This window comes from Hibiscus syriacus, unplaced genomic scaffold (genome assembly GCF_006381635.1).
Source record: "Hibiscus syriacus cultivar Baekdansim isolate YM2019G1 unplaced genomic scaffold, ASM638163v2 tig00112383_pilon, whole genome shotgun sequence".
Classification (NCBI taxonomy): Eukaryota; Viridiplantae; Streptophyta; class Magnoliopsida; order Malvales; family Malvaceae; genus Hibiscus; species Hibiscus syriacus.
Window position 1 is genome coordinate 2,425,179 of NW_024063319.1, and position 16,911 is coordinate 2,442,089.

Consider the following 16,911-nt stretch of genomic DNA (forward strand, 5'->3'; position numbering starts at 1 on the left):
ATAATAAGGATAAATTTACTCGTGACACGTTTCGATACATCGCTTTAGTAATACGTTACAGTATGCAATAAACGTTGTAGACTCTTTCACATCTTGAAACATTTTGGCTTAAGTTATACTATGGGTAAATCATATATGGATTTTTTTAATTAATTTTAATTATAATTCTAGTTATATTTATTATTAATTATTCTAATTGTAATGGTTACTTTAATTACAAATTTATAATTAAAAATTGATACATAACATTAAGTGTAATAATTATTTTAATTTTTAAAAATAAATATGAGATATGTTATTGTACAAAAATATCATGTGTCAAAAGACATTATAATATATTTAAATAAAAATATTAAATAAATAAAAAATATGAATTTCTATTGATTTTAGAGTATAGAAATTCAAAATAATTTTTTGAATATAAAGAGATTAAAAATTTTGATAAAAATAATTAATTTTATTTTTTTTACTAAAAAGTTTAGGTCAGGGGTGACTTCTCCGGACCAAGACGAATGTATATCTATGACTTAATTGGGATTTACATAGAATTTACAAATTGCTCACCTAAAGTGACGATGGTAGGATTCGAACTTGACCTTACAAGCTAATAATTAGTTTTATTAAAAAGATGAAATATTTATTTAAAATTATAAATTTAAACTAATCACATCTTTAAAACATTTTTTATTACCTATTAACATAAAAACTAACTTCTTAAAATCACATAATAACCATATAAGGAAAATGTTAAAAATTTAACTAATAAATTCAAACAAAGATAGATATGAATAGATCTAACCACATCAACAAACAAACCGTAAAAGAGGATAAAGCTTCTGAAAGATCACGAACAAACGAAAAATCAAAATTGGAATCGAGCAAAGTAAAGGTTCACGAATGTAAATCACATATCCAAATCCAATTCGAGGGTCCAAAGTAGAGAAGATCAACATGATAACAAATAAGTGTCATCTTGATCAATAGTGACAATGTCAAATTAAACTCTGATAAAAAAATAAACTAAAACAACGATCAAACAATCGAAAACTTACTGTAAAAGTAGAGGAAAATATGTCATAAAGATAAAATTATCAAAAACTAAAAAAAATGTGATATAAGAAATTAAAAAAATAGAAATATTGATGATGAAAACTAACACAAAAATTGATACCGTCAAGAATTAACCAATAATAAAAAAGAGAGATGATCTTAATTTTTTTGTGAAAAAATATCTAGGTTTTTTTTATCTTAATTTATTTTTTAAAAAGAAAATGTTTCATACATATATTTTTTTAAAATAAGTTATCTATGATCTTAAAGGGATTTATAAAAATTAAAATAAATATGAAAATATAAATATGAAAAAAATTATTTATTAAATTAATTATATTTTAAAATGCTTACTATTCAGAAAAAAATAATATATGAAAATACTTAAAATTACTTAAATGGAAAAATTAAACTTGTGAAAAGATAAAACTAATTATTTTTAAAACCAAGTTTTTTTTATTTTTAAAAGACTAATTTAAGATATTCTCTTGACAAAATGGCAACATGGTGTCATGCCACTTGTCAAACCTTTCTAAAAATTACTATTATTATTATTTATTTTGATACGTTATACGGTGCCATGTGGAATTGTGGCAGGAGAGATTGTCGTTAATGGTAAGTGTTAGATTCTAATAATTAACCATCTAATTGGATATTTATAAAGATCATATAAGATCTGCCATACTTCGAGGCACTTTCACGCTATTATCCCTTTAAAACTTTAAAGACAAAATAAGAGTCTAAGAACTTCTCTGCGCATGGCTGGTCCGGAGTTAATCTTAACTCTGATTCTATGCTCCAGACTATCGTTATTGTTATGCTGGATTGTGACGTCGGGTTACAATGCACACTTACACTGTAGATGTGTTATTTTTTTATTTTTCTGATTTTTTTTGTTTTGTATTTTCTTTTGTTATTTTCTTTTTTTTGTTAATTTGTAAAATGAATATTCTAATTTGGAGAATTAAAATATATAATTATGTAACTTATGTTTTTTCACATTATTATTATGAATCGTAATTTTTTTATTTATTTGTATTTTCGCAATGTTATTTGTGAATGTTTTATTTATGCTTTTTATCTTGATATTTATTAGAAATGTATATGTTTTATTTTATATTTAAAAAATCAATATTATAATAGTTAAATATTGTGAATAAAGTAGAGTTGGTGATAATGTAGAGATAATGCTGGAGATGAATTATTGTTTCATCTTTAGAGTAGAGATAAAAATACTGTAGAGTAGAGATAGTGCTCTCTGTTCTCCACGGCCACTCCAAGTCAAATGTTGCCAATTTTTGTCTGGTTCCGTCAACTTGAAATTGTAGCGGCTAAGCAGAATCTAGGGTTTTTTATGTAAGAATATGAATCCTACAATAGGGAAACATTTAATTTAAGATTAAAAAATTATGAAAATAAATACAATTGAAAATATAATTTAAAAAAAATGATATTTTAGGTTAATAACAACCTAAAATATTATATTCTTCATAATATTTTCGATTAAACATAAAATGTTACATTCTTCATAATATTTTCGACTGACAATTAAAAATATTTGTAAAATTTCCGGTTCAATAAAAATTCTATGAAAAATATAACATTTTAAGTTTTCTTTATCATATTTTCAATTGAGTCCATTTTCATCATTTTTAACCTTAAATTAGGCTTTCATACATTGTAACACCCCCCAACTCGTAACCGACCCAGATACGAGTCTGAGGTGTCACATTGACTTTTCAAACATTTTTCTTTGCAAAATGACTAAAATTTCAAATTCACAATTCACGAAACTGCTTACTTTTACTTCATTTAAAATCAATTGATTTACAAAACATATTAGAGCTTATACAATTTACATCTTTAGACTACATGCTAACTACACTCTAAATAACAAAATACATATACTCAACTATACTTCTGATCTGATCTGTGGAAAGGAGAATCTGACCTGTCTTGCTCCTCTTAGCTTCTCTTCTCGCTTTCCGGAACCTACGTGCGAAACACTCACATGCTAAGTCAATGACTTAGTGAGCCATTAAACTTATAAAGAAAACTCTAACTACTTAACCATGTAGAAACATATCATATCATGCTATCACACGAACCAATATAACAATCTATATAATCAAATGTACACATCACTCATCACTTTCATCATTAACCTTATCCCGCTATCAATATAATTTATCATTTATATCTTTTAATCATATCCTCTTGTACCTATCATTTTTAACCAAACAATACACACATCATCATATAAATCATATAATACAATTCATATCACAAAAACATGTATTTCACATATAATATGTTTATTGTTATCTCTTTGTTATCCCATGTACACATGTGAGAACTAAAGATATGCGAGTACATTGAGGTTGTGCACATATGTTGTCACCACAGCTCGTATAAAGGTCCATTGAGTGGCATGTGAAATCTGTGTCCCGAAGGACCTATCCATATGTTCCAAAGAACATAGGTAAATGTTCATATATCCCGAAGGACATAGGTAATCCTGTCCATATGCCCCGAAGGACATAGGTAATCATGTCCATATTCCCCGAAGGACATAGGTAAACTATCCATATGTCTCGAAAGACATAGGTAACCCTCGACTCTTGGCATGCCAACTATACCTCTAGCTCTCCTGACACTTAACATGGGCATTCTCTTTTATATGGTTTCACATATTCACATAGTCATATCTCATATGCTCATAGCTTTCATCATATCATTCACATCGCATAACTTATCTTTTGTGATCATGAAATCACATAACTTTGAATCATAGTTTTTTCATATAACTCATATCTTATTGTCACATATTGCATATCACATATACTATATTCACATACTTCAATATCATTGGACTTATTTCACTTTATTACATTAAAACATAGACATGTAGTCTTATGTGCCCTATCAATACTATTTATTTATATAATCTCCTTTTACCTTATAAGTAAATACTACTTATTTTATCTCACTTTTCCATTTATTCTCCTAATTATTTATATCAGTTCACATGGTTTATTACACAACTTATATCACCTTTTCATGTATTACACATATCTTGTCACATATCTTATAACATATCATCATATCATTACATACAAGAACATATCAACACATATAATCATGCATTCACACAAATCATATCATTCACATACTTATAATCATAATTCATGCATTCTAACATAGGAAATAGACTTATCGCAAGTCTTATTTCCATCTATCATCATATACTAACTAGTATGCACTCACCTTAGCCTCACTTAGTTTCCAAATCAACCTCTATGATTTTCTTCTTTGAATCGAATCCTAATTCGGTGATCGTTTCGAAACTTGCTTGATATCTACACAATCATATATACGTATCAACTTTCCAAATACTATAATTAAATCCTTAATTTCTTAAGCTATAAGAAAGAGTAAATCCCAATTTTCTCTCGCCAGGGTATCAGTACCTCTATAGGGTATCGGTACATCCCTTCACAGAGGTATTGGTACACTACCTAGGTATCGATACCCAAATTACATTCGATAATTTTTCATTTTAAGGGGGCATCGATTCCTTAAGGTATATGTACCCTTTGAATGTCTTCATGAATTTTTACTCTTGAGGTATCGGTACCTGATGAATGGGTATCGATACCTTGCCCATAATTCACTTTTAAGCTCGAAAATCACCCCAAATCCACTTAAATACTTCATGTTTCATCCCCTAGCATATTCTTAACTCACATACACATGCTTAACCCCATTAATACCCATTTATCACATCTTAAACCTCAAAATCCTATACAACACATGGAATTCAAGAATTAAACTCAATTTTCAACATGTTCTAAATTCAATTCTATCATTTTATATTCCTTAATTCTACTAATGACAAGTTAAATTTAATCTTGAAATCTAATTAATACCTTCCTATCAATATTTCACTTATTCCCCTTGTCGTAACCGTTTTTCTCCCGAAGGGAAAAGACCGATATCGACTTGGGGGGTTTCTCTTTGAAAATCGTTTCAAAAGGTGAGGAGTCGCCACCAATCATTTAAGGTGAGATTGGAACACCATAAAAACCGGGTGATTTTAATAAAATATTTTTATTTTAATAAAATACCGAGTTTTTGAGGTCTGCAAAATCCAGAAATCAGGTTCGGGAGTCGGTTACGCGTGGGGAAGGATTAGCACCCCCACAAGCGCCCAAAATTGGTACCTAATTGATTACCCTATATTTAAAATCAGAAATTTTGAATTCGATCTTTATTTAATTTAAAAATTATTAAGGATGCAAAGTTGAAAAGGATATTGTTTATCGAGACCAATAGCATTCACCCCCGAGCGTAAATGCGGGAGATCAACTATTTTGTCTAATAACCGAACATTGCCTCATTTTTAGAAAACATGATGTGGTTTTAAAAAAAAGATGTCGACTTATTTGGGAAATTACCAGTAGTCACCCCCTGAGCACGATCGCGGAGGATATACTATTAATTCCTTAATAAGTGAACAGTGCCTTAGATTTGTAAAAACAACGCAATCAAATAAAATTTTATTTGTCCTAATTAACTAAAAGTAAATCTAAGGCCTTTTTCTAACTTAAAATGTCAAATTATGAAAATTAAGGAACATAGGGGCTCAAATCTAAAATGTAAGTTCTAGTATTAATACTTAATGTTATATATTAAAATATATTAAATATTCACGTATTAGAAAGTTTCTCTTAATAATTTTAAAATGATCGAATATTACCCTTATTCAATTTATTTCAATTCGAGTCAAGCAATTCTTATGAGGATACCATGCGAGATTAATTAAGACTAAAATGAACTAAAATGCAAACAACATGCAAAAATTAAAATAGAACCTACACCGATGTGCACCCAAATTACATATTTACATACATAGCATGCATAAAAATAATAACATACAAAATATTTAATATAGTATATTACGCTTAGTAAGCAAGGATTAACAATATATCATATAGGTATAAATTGAAAATTCATAAATAGTAATATAAGAAACTTTCTATATTTTCATATCTATTTATAAATATATATTATCAACTTAGGATAAAAAAATAATTATATTACATCTAGAAAATTCAAAATACACATGCATATATGTGTATATATATATATATATTACAAGATATTTATTATATAATAAAATAACATATCAAAATAAGGTAAACTATACTACAATATATACATATAATATATAGCATATAAAATTTATGATATAAAAATTTTAAACATTTACGGCAGTAATGTAATCAAATTAAGAATCAAGTAATATGAACACAATAAAGAATATTCTCACCAAATGCTTAAATTCAAATAATTAAACACGGTAATGAAAGCTAATAAAAAGGAAAAGCCTTGGTCAAAAAGTGGTAAAACATTATCTATAACTAAAATTAAGGAAAATTAAAATGTTCATGAATATTATCAAATACAATAATTTACAAAAAATGCAAATAAACCAAAAAGGAAAGCAAGTAAAAAAAAACCATGCATTTAAACAAAATTAAAATCAACCGAAAATAAAAGGGCAAGTAAAAATATATTAAAGGAAATAACACGGAATTGAGATAAGATAATAAAAAATACGGGGACTAAAATGGAAGCATTCAGAATCACATGTCAAAATTGAAATAAACAAAAGTAAATGGCTCACGGTGACTATAACGAGCACGCGAAAAAATAGAGGACAAAAGTTAAAAGCATAACAGTTTTAATCAAGGACTAATATATAAAAACTCCAAGAACAAAGACTTTCTTGAGCTATTTACCCATACACCCATAAGGATGAAACACTAACTCCTAAAAACTACGTAGTTTTGGGGATCCCATATATCTATATATATACTATTATAACACTAAACCTAATTCCCCATTCTTTCTATAATATGCGGCAGCCTCTCCTTCTTCCCCATTTCAATTTTTTTTTTGTTTCTTTATTTCCATGTAAATCCAACCGGTGGCCATGAACAACCATGGCCACTACCCTATGCTGCCCCAACGAGGGTTCGTTCTCCTTCGAAACAATCGAAATATCGACCCTAAAACTTTATTTTCTCTAAATCAAACTTTTAAACCTTCCAAACCCCTCCAAACCGCAACCTAATAATAAAGAATGTATCTCGAACGCTCCGACGAAGCTTGGTCGTTAGTGAGAGCCTTAAATCCGAGATGAGTTTTTTTTCTTAATTTTTTCTATCGTTTTTTGAATATTTTTTTATTTATTTTCTTTAGAAATTTACAGTAAAAAATATAAACAAATAAAACTACAAAAATACCTTTAACTTTGATCTTTTATTGCTTTGTTTTCTCTTCTTAAAAATACAGAAAAACTGAACCCCGATTGCTTCTGTGTTGGTGATTTTTCCCCTGTTACATATATAAGCCTCTGAGAAAATGAAAATTCCCCCAAACTATTTTTCTTCTGACCAAGCCCCCTACTGTTCTTTCTATCGAAAAATCGAGAGCCCCCTTTCTGTTCGAATGGGTTCCATGCTTTTATGGTTACTGTGTAGTGTATTTTCCACTGATTGTCGAGTAATGGAGGATTAGGTTCTTTATTTTTTATTGTTTTAGTGGGTGGCTGAATTGGTGCTGATTTGGTGCTAATTTGCATATGAGTGGAGGTTGCATTAGCACATTGGTGGTATTTGGCGTGGAGAAAAGCATGGGTACATGGTGGGAATAATAAAAGATGATATTTAATTAGGGGTGGTGGAGATAATGCTTGTAGTGGAGCATGGTGGAAAAATGAGGTGTCTACAGTTGCCCCTCTTTGCTCATTCTTGTGTCGACAAGAATAGGGCAAAGACGAAGAGACAATGCATTTTTCGCCTGGTCAACTTCATGGTTTGAAATATGATAAGGAATATGTTCCGCTACCACTCAGGAAATATCAGATCTGGGGATGTCGATCCATTTCACTGTTCTTCAGGGAAGATTGAATCAGGGTAGACTTGTTCCGCTGTCACAGGGAATACCAAACCTTGGAAAAAAGAGATATGTTCCGCTTCTTCTGAAGGGAATATCAAATCATGGAAAAAGAGACCTGTTCCACTTACTCTGAAGGGAATGTCAGATCTGGTAGACTTGTTCCACTTACTCTGAAGGGAATATCAAATCTTGGAGAAGAGAGACCTGTTCCGCTTACTCTGAAGGAAATATCAGATCTTGGAGAAGATAGATTTGTTCCACTTACTCTGAAGGGAATATCAAATCTTTGAGAAGAGAGACCTGTTCCGCTTACTCTGAAGGAAATATCAGATCTTGGAGAAGATAGATTTGTTCCACTTACTCTGAAGGGAATATCAAATCTTTGAGAAGAGAGACCTGTTCCGCTTACTCTGAAGGGAATATCAGATCTGGCAGACTTATTCCACTTACTCTAAAGGGAATATCAAATCTTGGAGAAGAGAGACCTGTTCCACTTACTCTGAAGGGAATATCAGATCTGGGGGAGTTGATCCATTAAATCGGGATCGAACCTAAAAATTAAACATTAACCTTTGTTAATATGTGTTTGAGGATTCGAAAACATCATACCTGAAAATCTTGGGAAGATAAGTTTTGGAAGAAATTTCTCTTGCGGAAGCTTGTATTGCCACGACCAAACATGGAAATTCTAATTGGTTATTTCTTTGTTGGGTCTTTACATCTTTGCCATTTCTTTTAGGAGAATCTGCAAGCACTCATTATTATGCATTTTATGTCATGATCATGTTTATGCCTAAAATGTGTGCAATGATGCAATTATTTTGAGGGTATTTTCTTTTCAAACGAGAATTTTCTTTTGTTAATGGCTTTGTACTTCAGACTGATTTGGGCACGAAAAATCAACAGCAGTTTATCTCAATCGAAAACCCTGATTGGGCACTCTTTGGTTGAGCCTGACTCTGATTCTCTTTACTCTTTGAACCCATGTGCTTCTCATGACCCACTATTTAATTAGTGACAAAACCTCTTGGGTTATCCTCAATTGTTAAGCATTCGCGTATATCCCAAGGCTTTAACTTCTTATGGTCTAACATTGCATAAGCCTTATGCTAAAACCATTTTCGGCTTCAGAATATCTGTATTTTCCAAAACTTTTTGTACAATAATGCACAATGATCTCATGTTTCCCGAGCTAATCTATATGTTTTTATTTTTAATCAGGATGCTTGCAATGCGGTTAAAAACATATTTTTATTTATAAATAAAGAGTTTTTAGATAAATACATGACAAACTTTTAACTGGAATAATCAAAAGGAAACACAGTAGGCGTCATCAGACATTAATAGTATGAATGCTTTTGAAATGGCACGCCGTAAAAGGACCCGAGTGTAGCTTCTGTCAAGGAGATCTTGAGGATTATGGTAATGCGTAAGGGTGTGAAGTTCCCCCAATACTGCCAAATTCCCGACTGTTGAATGCCATAAGCCAGTGTTTGAATCTCATTTACTTTCTGGTTACCCAACTAATTCAGCTCCACCATGCACGAATTCTGAATTTACACAATTCTCAAGCCGCCCTTTACGGGTTTTCAACCTGAGACCTTTTCTGGTTACAAGACGTCCTTTACGGGTTTTCATCTTGAACCCTCCTTTTATTTTTTCTTTTCTTTTTTTTCTTTCTTTCATTTTTCATTTTTTGTCTTTTTCATTTTTTTTTCAAGCGAAATACTTCTTGACTACATCAGCATTCACAGGGTTAGGTAACTCTGGTCCATCCATCTCGGTGAGGATCAAAGCTCCTCCAGAAAAGGCCCTCTTTACGACATAAGGTCCTTCCCAATTTGGCATCCATTTCCTCGAAAGTCTTTCTGAATTGACAAAATCTTTTTTAGCACCAAGTCTCCTTCTTGAAACTCTCGTGGACGAACCTTTTTATTATGTGCCCTTATCATACGTTTCTGGTACATTTGCCCATAACAGATAGCTTTTAATCTTTTTCCTCAATCAGGTTCAACTGATCATACCTAGCTTGCACCCATTCTGCTTCATCTAACTTAACCTCTGACAGCACTCGTAGTGACGGAATCTCGACCTCAATGGGTAACACAGCCTCCATGCCATAAACTAAAGAAAATGGAGTTGCTCCAGTGGACGTCCTTACTGAAGTTCGATAAGCAAACAGAGCGAATGGTAGCTTCTCATGCCAGTCTCTATAAGTCTCAGTCATTTTCTGTATGAGCCTCTTGATGTTCTTATTAGCTGCCTCTACCGCTCCATTCATCTTTGGGCGATAAGTGGTGGAATTATGATGTTTAATCTGGAAATGTTTACATACTGACTCCATCATCTTATTGTTTAAATTCAAGGCATTATCGGTGATGATCCTTTCTGGTAGCCCATACCGACAAATAATTTCTCTCTTCAGGAACTTGCAAACTGTTGACTGAGTGACATTTGCATAGGAGGCCGCTTTTACCCACTTAGTGAAGTAGTCTATTGCCACGAATATAAAACGATGGCCATTAGAAGCTTTGGGTAAAATTTGCCCAATGACATCCATGCCCCACATAGAGAATGGCCATGGAGCAGTCATTACGTGCAATGGATGAGGAGGGGTGTGGAGTTTATCTCCATAAATCTGGCATTTGTGACATTTTCTGGAGAAATTGATACAATCAGTTTCCAGGGTTGACCAATAATATCCAAATCTCATTATTTGTTTAGCCATTGCGTGTCCATTAGCATGAGTACCACATACTCCTTCATGCACTTCTTCAATAATCGTTCTGGCTTCTTTGGCATCCACACATCGCAACAAGACCTGACTATGACTCTTCTTGTACAAGATATCACCATCAAGCACATACCCTACCGCCATTCTTCGAATAGTTCTTTTGTCATTCTCAGTGGCATGCTCAGGGTAGCTTTGATATTTAATATATTGCATGATGTCGTAATACCAAGGATTTACATCATTTTCATCTTCTATGCTATAGCAATGGGCTGGATACCCGTAGCTTGCATCGTAATAGGCATCATGCTTGAATATTCATTGACTTTGTAGGCTGCTGCCAAAGTGGCCAGAGCATCCGCCATTTGATTCTCTTCTCTGGGAAGGTAATGGAATGTCACTCTCTCGAATTCTTTAATGAGCTCTAGGACCAACTTACGGTATTCCACCAACTTCGTATCCTTTGTTTCCCATTCACCTCTGAGTTGATAAATTACCAGTGCTGAATCCCCGTATACTTTGAGTGTTTTCACTTTACGCTCAATGGCTGCTCTAAGACCCAGAATACATGCTTCATACTCGGCCATGTTATTTGTGCAATCAAAATTCAATCGGCTGGTGAAAGGATAGTGTTTTCCACCAGGTGAGACGAGAATTGCCCCAATCCCGTGCCCCAAGGCATTCGAGGCACCATCGAAATTCATCTTCCATTGTTCATTATTATAGGAAAATGCCTCCTCAGTTGAAATAACCATTAAATCTTCGTCTGGAAAATCAAAGTTCAGTGGTTCATACTCTTCAGAAGCCCTACTTGCAATGAAATCGGCCACAACACTTCCTTTAACTGCTTTTGACTTACATATTGGATATCAAATTCAGACAATAAGATTTGCCAACGAGCCAATCTTCCAGATAAAGCAGGTACACCCATTAGATATTTCAGAGGATCAAGTTTAGATATCAGCCAAGTAGTGTGATACAACATATACTGCCTGAGCCTTCGGGTAGTCCAAACTAAAGCACAACACAACTTTTCTATTGACGAGTACCTTACCTCACAATCAGTGAACTTTTTGCTAAGGTAATAGATTGCTCTTTCTCTTTTTTCAGTTTGATCATGTTGCCCTAATACACACCCCATTGAATTCTCAAAGATTGACAAGTAGAGGATTAATGGTTTGCCTGATATTGGTGGCATTAAGACTGGAGCATTCGATAAATATCTTTTTATTGCTTCAAAAGCTCCTTGGCAATCATCATTCCATACTCCTGGGTTATTTTTACAGAGAAGGCGAAAAATAGGGTCACACTTCTCGGTTAATTGCGAAATAAATCGGGCAATATAGTTTAATCTTCCCAGGAATCCTCGAACTTCTTTTTGTGTTTGTGGGGGTGGTAAATTCTGAATAGCTTTGACCTTGTCAGGATCCACTTCAATCCCTTTTTTGCTTACTACAAACCCCAAGAGTTTTCCCGATGTTACCCCGAAGGTACACTTGCTTGGATTGAGTTTTAACTGGCATTTCCTTAATCTTTGGAAGAGTTTCCTCAGATTCTCGATGTGTTCTTCCTCCGTTTTAGCTTTAACAATCATATCATCAACGTAGACCTCTATTTCCTTATGCATCATGTCATGGAATAGTGTTACCATGGCCCTTTGATAGGTTGCCCCTGCATTCTTCAGCCCAAACGGCATCACCTTGTAACAGAACGTGCCCCACATGGTGATAAATGTAGTCTTTTCCATATCATCTGGATGCATCTTTATTTGATTGTAACCTGAAAACCATCCATAAATGAAAATAGAAAATTTCCAGCCGTATTATCCACCAGGGTGTCTATGTGTGGCAAAGGGAAATTATCTTTCGGACTGGCTCGATTAAGATCTCTGTAGTCGACACACATACGAACTTTTCCATCTTTTTTGGTACTGGAACAACATTCGCTACCCATTCCGGATACTTGGCTACTTTTAGGAACCCAGCATCGAATTGCTTCTTTACTTCTTCTTTAATTTTAAGCAGCATTTCAGGTCGCATCCTTCTGAGCTTTTGTTGTACCGGTTTACATTCAGGCTTTATTGGCAATTTATGTACCACTAACTCAGTGTCTAAACCTGGCATGTCCTCATACGACCAAGCAAACACATCTTTGTAGTCTTGGAGCAGCATAATCAGACTTTTTCGTCCCTCAGTAGATATGATGGTGCCAATTTTATCTCCTTTTTATCTTCCTCTGATCCCAGATTCAAGATCTCAATGGGCTCTTCATGAGGCAGAATTTGTTTATCTTCTTTCTCTACCATTTTTAGTAGTTCAGAAGGTAAGTCACTTCCCTCATCACTATCATAACCTTCAACTTCCCCTTGACATATGGGCAGCTCGAAATCTATCTTCGGGTCAAAGTCATCAGCATTCATACTATTGATACCGGAGGTCCTGAAAGAATAACGAACGAGAGGATATATATACATATACAAATACGGGAGGATCTAACCCATATCAAAATAGAATGAAATAATAATATATAATAAAGAAATAAATAAAAAATGCAATAGATGATGTTTGCCATTTCGTGAATTAACAGGAATGCATCATTTATTAAAAAACAGATAGATTAACCCCTTACAGAAGATCATATATTGTCTCAAGGTTTAGACAATAGGGAAAGTTTTTGTGCATTACTCTGAAATAGTTTTGTAAACTACAGGTAATTCTTCTGCAGTCCAATTGTTTAGCACAAAGCCTGGTGGTGCAGGGTAAATGTCCATAGCCACTCCATCTTCGATTCCTTCCTCTGATATCACATTTATACCCAAATCCCTCAGGGCATTTTCAATAATAGGCTCTTTAGATGATCGGTCCCCCTGAAACATGTGGCCCCCTGATATGAAGGTGTCACGCAGCGATGGGAAAATCATAGGCTCCCACTTAATATCCTCTCTGGCTAACCTGGCTCTCCTCTTTTCCTGGCTCTTTTGAACATTTTCAATTTTTCCTTTAAGGTCGGGTGATATCCTAGACCAAAACGATCTAGCTTAAAACCGGGAAAAACTGGACTAATATTCCCCTGTAAGCGACTCCCTAGCCCTCTTCCAACCTTGGCTCCTCTTCCCAGGGTCATTTTCAGTCCCATTTTGGTACAGTTTGATAACCTAGGCTTTGGAATTTTCTTTCTTTCAGCAACAAATGTGGCATTAATAAATTCCAGGGCTCTGAAAGAGCACTCGACTGCATCTTCATCTACTTCAACATATGGAGCGGTAGTAGATATGGAAGCAATGATATCTTCCTCGGCATTAAGGCATACCAATCTCCCCTCAATTACAAATTTGAGTTTCTGATGCAGAGTAGATGGAACGACTCCTGCCTGGTGGATCCAAGGCCTTCCTAACAAGCAGTTATAGGAGGGCATTATATCCATTACAAGGAATTCAACCTCGTATGTTGATGGGCCTATGGTTAAAGGAATATCAATCTTCCCTAGCACCTCCTTCTTTGTTCCGTCGAAAGCTCGAACGATGCTTTGGCAATTTCTCATGTGTACTATCGACTGGTAATTTCTTCAAGGTTACTAATGGCATCACATTCAGGGCAGAGCCGTTGTCAATTAGTACTCGCGATAACACATGTCCCTTGCATTGGATGGTAATGTGCAGGGCTTTGGGATTGCCCATCATTCCGGACGGGATCTCGTCATCAGAGAAAGAGATGAAGTTATCCGCCTGAATATTTGCAACCAGTCGGTCTATTTTTTCCACTGGTACATCTTTCGGTACGAAGGTCTGATTCAAAATTTTCAACAAGGCGTTTCGATGTGCCTCAGAGCTTAATAGTAAAGCTAGGATTGAGATACGAGCTGGCAATTGTGTAATTGTTCAACAATGCTATATTCGCTATGTTTCAAGAATTTTAAAAACTCTACAGCATCATTCTCGGTTACAGGCTCATTAATTGTCGGCTCATCATTTTTCAATAATATCTCAACCCTTTTTCCTTTATCAACGGTCATCCTTTTCTCAGGTTCACTGGTCTGGTTGGAAGAATAACATCTCCCACTTCTGGTGAAATGACCTACCTCGTCCACCTCTTCCTTAGCAGCCTCTGAACTCTCAACATTCTTTAATTGGCATCCATACCTCCAAGGGACCTGCTTGTTGTCCTTATAAGGAAAGACGATGGAGGCGTGATCACTATTTTAGGGATTAACCTTTCCATAGTCTGGGCTTTCGGTGTGATGACTAAAGGGCAATTGGTATTGTAAACTCCCTTAGATGTGCCTTCGGAAGCGCAAATCTCAATCTCTTTCTCTTTCGTAGCTTCATGGTAAAATTCCATATCTTTACTATCCATCAGCCTTTGAACCAAAGCCTTAAACTCATCACAACTTTGAATGACATGATCCTCGCAACGGTGGTAGGGGCAAGCATGCTTATTTTCGTTAGCATTAAAGGTCAACCAGCCTATTTTGACCATTTGCCCCCATACCCAATGCATGGGTGACTTCACTTCTTTGACTTTGGTAATGATTTCGTTCCCTTTTTCTTCAATAACAGCATTAACTCCTGTTCCTGCATGGTTCGGCAGTGGGTTCTGAGCCACATTGGGCTGCTCGCTGTCACCAAAATTGATGACATTTCTTTGTCTTAATCTCTGCACCAACTTTTTAAAGGCCAGACAGTTTTCAATTGAATGCCCCGATGCCCCCGCATGATACTCACATTGAGCATTGATGTCAAACCATTTTGGGTAAGGAGGCTGTATTGGAGAAGTGTGGTAAGGTGACACCATGTTTGTCATACAGGATCTGGAATAGTTCTTTATAAGTCATGGGGATAGGGTCAAATTGAACCCTTTCCCTTTCCTGTCTTGGTTCTTTCGCCCCTTGCTGGACAGGATTTAGTGCTGACGATACAGTGGCTTGTGGTCGAGATACTGTAATGTTATTAGAATCATATTTCTTCACATTACTGACCTCATTATCCTTCCTTCTTGCTGGAGGCTTTCGGCTAGATTCTCCCCCGTCTAGCTTCCCGCTTTTGATCGCCATCTCAATCATTTCTCCTGCATTAACTATATCAGCAAAATTCTTGGACGAATTTCCAATAAGATGTCCAAAGAAAGGGGCCCTCAGAGTATTTACAAAGAACATATTAGTTTCTTCCTCCTCTAATGGTGGATAAACTTGCACAGCCACATCTCTCCACCTTTGGGCATACTGCCTGAAGCTCTCGTTGGATCTTTTTTCCATACTCTGTAACAGAATTCGGTTTGGCCTCACATCATTTACATGCTTATATTGCTCTAGAAAAGCCTTAGCCAAATCCTTCCAGGATTTAATATTAGCCCGACTTAGCTGATTGTACCAACGAATTGCTGATCCTGCCAGGCTTTCTTGAAAACAATGAATTAATAACTGATCGTTTCCCACATAGCCTGTCATTTTTCTGCAAAACATGGTAATATGTGCAGAAGGACAACTGGTGCCATCAAATTTCTCGAAATCTGGAACTTTGAACTTCGGCGGCAACACTAAATCAGGGACCAGACTTAGCTCTCTGGCGTCAATTCCATATAGGCTAGCATCTTCTTTCATAGCTCGGAATTCATGCTTCATTTGTTCCCATTCTTTCTTAATCTCCTTATCCTGTTCTTTTTTGTCTTCCTCATCCAGATCAGGGACATCTTCAATTGGTTGCGGGTTTGTAGAAGAGCCAGGTAGGTTTACTTGTATTTTTTTTGGTTGGATGGTTGTGGTTTGTTGTGCATGGAAATGCGGTGGTGTGAAACCAGGGGGATATAATGGTTCTTCGGCAGTATGACTGATAATTGGAGTCTCTTCTCGGATTATACTATTTCCTTGTAGCAAACTAATCAACTTTGCCATCATGTCGTCTTGAGCCTTCATCATCTGTTCGCGCATATCCTCTTGCGCTTTCTTTAAATTCTCTTGCATTTCAGCTTGAGTTTTTTCAATTTGTGCGATCTTGTCATCCATTTTCTTGGTTGATTGACGAGTACCGTATGGGTGTGAGGTGTATGCCAGAATAACTACAAATGATTGGAAATTGTATTTTATTATTTGGTGAATTTTAATGAATGAATTGTTATAATGTAATCATTAAGATTTAAAAATTTAGAAAAAAAAAACATATGAAAATGCTA

The 16,911-nt window shown here is 34.7% G+C and overlaps 1 pseudogene; it reads right to left on the minus strand.

Moving 5' to 3' along the window:
* Positions 1-9,732: 9,732 nt before the first annotated feature.
* LOC120178965 lies at positions 9,733-16,342 on the minus strand (annotated as a pseudogene).
* Positions 16,343-16,911: the final 569 nt, after the last annotated feature.